The following is a 6,000-nucleotide window of genomic DNA, read 5'->3' on the forward strand; positions in this document are numbered from 1 at the left end:
CATTTCAGTGCAATATGACACAAAGGACGCATTTGGATGATTTTTTACATGGTAGAATTATTGGCCGTTTGGAATGTGGGCATACCCAACTGGATTGGAATTGCCCAGAGTGCTCCAGGCTTCGGCAACGATTCCAAGATGATGGTAATGTGAGTAGACGTTACAGCACAGGTCGCCCCAGAGTTACAACGCCGAATGAGGACCGGTATTTGGCAATTACTGCCAAAAGAAACAGGTGGAGCACAGCCTCAGACGTGTCTCGTCAGCTTTCTTCAGCCACTGGTACGACAATTTCAAGGCAGACCGTGTACAGACGCTTAGGGCAGATTGGTCTATATGCTCGTAGACCTGTCAGATGCATTCCACTTACTGCAACTCACTGTCGCCTGAGGTTAGCCTGGAGCAGAGAGCATGCATTGTGGACACTGCAATAGTGGGCTTGTGTGATGTTTTCCGATGAGTCCAGGTTTAGCTTGCAGCCTGATCCTCAGCGGACTTTCATATGGAGAGCTCCAGGTATCCGTTACCACCAAGAAAACATCATTGAACGACACCATTACGGTGGTGCAGGAATGCTCGTTTGTGGTGGAATTATTCTGGGTTCCAGAACTGACCTGCATGTTCAAATTGGAACCATGACAAGCCAAATCTATCCGGACGTCATTCTGGAACAACATGTACATTTGTTTCGGGACGCCATGGGAATGCAATTTGTGCTTATAGATGACAACGTCCGTCCTCACCGTGCAAACATCGTAAGCGAATGCCTTCAATCGGAGGATATCACCCGTATGGACTGGCCAGCATTCTCACCGGACTTGAATCCAGTACAGCACGTGTGAGACATGCTTGGCCGACGAATTGCAGCCCGTCAACCTCCTCCTACATGTCTACCGGAACTTCGGAGAGCATTGCTTTTTGAGTGGTGTAATATCCCCCAAGATTAGATCGATAATTTGATACTCAGCATGACTAGGCATTGTACAGACTGTATTGCATCGTCTGGGAGACATACAATGTATTAACAATAATACCAACCATGTAATATTGGTTTTTTGTAAATAGGGTTTTTTTTTTTTTTTTTTTTTTTTTTGTAATTTGCTCCAGGAAGAAAAAATCGCTAATTTTTTTAATATCAAACATATAGCATCCTTTTTTGCTCTTAACCTTTTGTTTAATAAATAAGCTTTACAAATAAGTCAAATTTGTTTTGCTTCTAACTCTTCCTTTGCCTGATTTTGCATTATCCTTAATTTATGGACATGAGTGTATTTGACTTCTCTGCATTGTCAACGCCATTATTTTGCTTACATGTCTGTTGTTATGATGCATAGACTAGTGAATTTTTTTCACTGAAGCTGCCATTTTGAATGTCATCACCTCTAATGAGTTTTGCAGTATTGTCAAATGAAATTGAGTTAACCTTTTGTTCACACTTTTATCTGTAAATTTATTACAGGGATCACAAATATGATTTCTTTTTGTATTGTCGGTCTTTGAATTACCTTATGTTTGAAAAATTTTGTCAAAAAAGTGAGCTTCAAGGTTTAAATATTTACCTATGTTTAAGTTTATCTATGCTAAAGTTTGCTTTTATCATAATAATAAACACAGATGCAAACAAGGAGATGGATATCTAGTACAATTAAGTATCTAACAGTTCACAAATGTTATATAATAGCTGAAGAATGCAGAGATCTAACGTCAGATTTAATGACAGCACTATCAAATCTTCAATTCAGTTTTAATAAATACAATCTGCATTCCTTATAGGAAGTCCTATATTAATCTATTAAAGGTAGGAGAGTTTGCATTTATTTGTGTTATCTGAAGCTAAAGGTCCGAATCTAAAATAAAAGTCTTACAAGTTCTCTAGAAAATGGCAGTTTAAAGTGATATTCTTTGAAATGGAATCTGTATGCATATGGGGTCACTTTATAAAATGAAAAATCCCAGTTTAAAACGAAACGTTTATGGGTTTAAAATCCAGCAAAACTTCACAATGCATTTATGGGGAACTTTTGAGCAGTGATCAGGGAATGAATAGTAGTAGAACATTTATTTGGGCTACTAAGCTTTCATGAAAGGTATGCCATGCATACAAGATGATCAAAGATAAAAAATAGGAACTGATTACAGACAGGTCCGTGCCTAGCCTAATCGGTGCCGTTGTGCAAATGTCTAGCGAGTGCCTTCATGCAGTGGCGCCTTTTGCTTATGCTTAACATTTAAAATGAAGCATTATTAACATAATAATCTGAAAAACAAACAAAAAAATTTATCTTTTAATTTGTCTAAATAGGCAAACATTTTGTGCTTCGTTAAAACCCACACTCAAACATATTTGCTGAAGAATTATACACACATTTATGCTATAAAAATCCGCCCAACTGGTATAGTGGTTAGCGTTGCTGACTGCGGTGCCAAAGGGCCTGGGCTCGAATCTCAGAGAAGGCATGGATGTTTGTAAATGTATAGTGTCCGAGTGTCACGGGGACACTCTAAATATGTGAGGCGAAAGTCTTCTCGAAAGGTTGGTTGTAGGGGAAGAGGGGACAGAGTCGCTCGGACACGTCCCCCTACTGGGATGCTCTTCATCATCATCTAAATTGGGGGCTCTTCATCGTCATCTAAATTCATCTAAATTGGGGGCAAAACTGAGCTAAATCACACTGTCACATGTAAGGTGCTCAAGGCTTTTGCCAATGACAGGCACATCTTTGTGTGGTTCTAGTAACAAGTTATTCAAAAGAAATAATAATTTTTTAAAGTGTTTTGACCCTATCATGTCTGTATATATTAATAAAATTCAAACGCAAAAAAAAAAATATGCTTCATTACCTTGAAGATAAAATTCAAAATGAAACAATTAGCATGTTAGAAAATAATATAAAGCAAATTATTTTAACTAAGGTCAGACAGCAAAGTATTTTTCTGTTTTACTTGATTGTACCACTGATGCCAGCCATCAAGAGTAGTTATTAATTTGTATGAGGTATCTTAATTTAGAAAATACAGACATGAGTACTGAAGAAAGGTTTTTAGTACTTTGTGTTTTAAGAGATACGACCGGCGAATAACGAACAACTTCTTATTAAAGGCTTTAGAGGAAAATGGTTTAGATATTAGTAATTTATGGAGCCAAGAATACGACAATGATTCAAACATGCGAGAAGTAAACAGTTTTTGAGTAATCATGCTCAAATTGTTGCTTTTCCGAATTAAAAAAAATTAACATAAATTTAACATAATACATAACTGCACTTACTCTTTTTATGTAGAAAAACAATAACAATAAGCAATCACAAAAAAGATAAATGTTGCACAAATTACTATTATTGCAACACAAAATAAGGATTAAGCAATTTGTTGAATGCGTCTTACATACTCATCGGCATCACCTATTTTCCCGTTCAAATAAGAAAGAAGAGATGAACCCCAGAGATGAAGTCCTGCCCTGGTTTAACTTTCGGTCAAATAAGACAGTGTGCTAGGAGGAAGGGGCACTTAGACCTGGCAAGCTCGAGGTTGCCTTAATGCAGCTAAATGCCCCAGCCCCTATAGGCGATCCGAGAGACAGCTAACCTAGCGGTCAAGCCGACAAGCTAAGACTAAGCTGAGTCGATAGGAACACTCAGCAACTCACATTCCACGTTCTGGAGGGATGGTAAAAACATCTGCCATCAAAAGAGGCTCCAACGCCCGACAGCAGAATGAAGTCACTTAAACACAGACAGACAGGGCCACCAATTCGGCCTGGTTATACAGATTTTGAGTTCAGGCGCCCCTAAAGGGAAACCATGGAAGGATATGAATATGGAGTTATGAGGCTCCAGGCGCCCAGTGGAAATCTCAAGCAGTTTAAAGCCTCGCTGAATTCACTAATGGGGGCTGTTTCACCTCGGACAACCATGAATATCTGACTATATAGCTCCACCATAACCAACGGAACGGACAAGAACGCCATATGGTCCCGGCCGAGTCTGAAACAGCTATTGCTAGCAATTACTCCAGTCCTGTGGAAACTGATTTTAAACACCTGTGCCAAGACTGCCTAGGTACAGATCCTAATCAGTAGCTTCCCAGGTTTTACCCGAGTCGACCCCAGGGAGGCATTCAAATAAGACAAGAATTTTCCTGTTCAGACAGGCGGCGAGACAAACTGCTTGTTTTAATGATTGCCCTGCACCTTTTGACTCAGCGCCGTTGTGCACCTACTGTTGGTGCGAGCCTGATTATAGAATCAGGCTCATCACGGGCAACCACAGCCACAGATGACTGGTATATTACCCTGCAAACAAGAAGGAGCAGACAGCGGGAAAAAATCTCAAGGCACATGTTATAGGTGATTAGACGACTGATATCATGATTTACCTTATCTTGTCAATTATCATACAAGTTTTAACTATATATTTTTAAAAGAACATAATGTAATTTTTAACTTTTAATTTAATACTGAAGATCTGTGCTATAATCTTATTGCATAACTTAAGTATAAAAGTTTCCTTTGTCATTCATTCTTATAATTTTTGCCATAAAAAGAGCAGTTATGCTTGCATGAATGTACCTATATTTCATAATAATATTCTTTATAATCCAAATATAAAATACATATGCTTACAGCAGTTAGACATCACATTTATGATGTAAAAATTCCGGTAAAAACTGTGATACCAAAATCAAATAATCTTTGAACTAATAACATAAAAATATCATATGAAACAAGTGTGTAACCAAAATTTATATTCGCCAAATTTTGAAATAATTTTATAACCACTGATGGCAAAACTACTCTCATATCATAGGATGTATTATAAACTAACAAATAAATGTAAATTGCGCTAAATCTTTAACATGCACACAGATTTATTATAAAAAGTCATACCTAGTTAATACAGGTTATTCCATCAACTCAATTTTAACGAAATGCACAAGTATTTAAATATGTGTTTCATATAAATACTTCTACCTGAAAGTTACTCACACAAATGTATATTTATTAAAGTTTTGCTTAACATTCGAATGCATATGAAAAATCAAATATGAATCAGAAAATGTTCGAAATAATCCATTTATGCTAACTGATCGCGCTAAGTTACCTCCAATTGCCGTAACAGTAAATCCCGTAATAGCTCCGTGATTTAATATATCAGAAATAATAAAATTTTAACAGTTTACCGAATCACACAAATAGACACTTATCTCTTTTAATAATTTTCACTTTTTAACTTATACATATTTCCAGAAAAATAATGAAAACTCGTCTCAGCAAATTGTAAACATTACATACAAAAAATATAAACAAACACTAGGATCGAAAATTATTCACAAGTATGCTATATAATTTCGAACTATAGAGAAGCATACCCCGAAATTTGTAAAGAAGCAGGCATATTTCTCAGATTTCATTTATATCATACAGTGCATTTCAGAAAGCCCTCTATTAATTCATGGAGGGGGTTTCTAGCCCCCCTCAGATTAGGCCTAGCAGGCGGCCTCTTTCAAGCACATCCTAAGGAACCGCTTATTTGGAGTATAAATGAACAGAATGAAACTTACCAAAGACTAGGCAAACAAATTTTAGATCTTGTAAATTTTCGCGGTTCACGTAGGAACTGTCATACTCCATGTTAGCAACACATTTCAAGCTTTGAATCCAATACCAAACCTCCACTGACCGCATTTAAGCAAAACAAAATCATCTTTCTGTTCCTGTGCACATGCCCCGACGCCGTTTCTTCTTCTCTTCTGACGTCACAGAAGTCATTTCAGCCGCTCCAATCATAGTCAAGGACTAGTTTTTTCGGTCACTTTGAAGTTACTTTTTTTCCCCCAACAATTTTTTTTACTTAATCATTCTGAAGATGGCAATAAATGCGTTTTAAATTTTAAATAAACTGGTCAGCAAAGCAAATTTTCTTATCAGTGGTAAGTGCCAATGAGAACCAGTTCCTTTCTCATTGGCACTAGTCCGTTATTGGCAATACCAAAATTTCCGTT

General features: G+C 37.1%; 1 protein-coding gene across 5 annotated transcripts in view; it reads right to left on the bottom strand.

Annotated features, from left to right (window-relative positions):
• Window positions 1–5,735, bottom strand: part of LOC118199305 (axin-1-like) — a 137,520-nt gene extending 131,785 nt beyond the window's left edge. For all 5 annotated transcript variants that reach the window (XM_085819345.1, XM_085819340.1, XM_085819341.1 and 2 more), the window contains exon 1: window positions 5,560–5,735. The gene's annotated coding sequence lies outside the window, so the exon portion shown is untranslated. The remainder of the gene's footprint in view (window positions 1–5,559) is intronic.
• Between the last annotated feature and the right edge of the window lie 265 nt (window positions 5,736–6,000).

Source organism: Stegodyphus dumicola, chromosome 6 (genome assembly GCF_044657685.1).
Source record: "Stegodyphus dumicola isolate Sdum_Otavi_A_Nest chromosome 6, ASM4465768v1".
Taxonomy (NCBI): Eukaryota; Metazoa; Arthropoda; class Arachnida; order Araneae; family Eresidae; genus Stegodyphus; species Stegodyphus dumicola.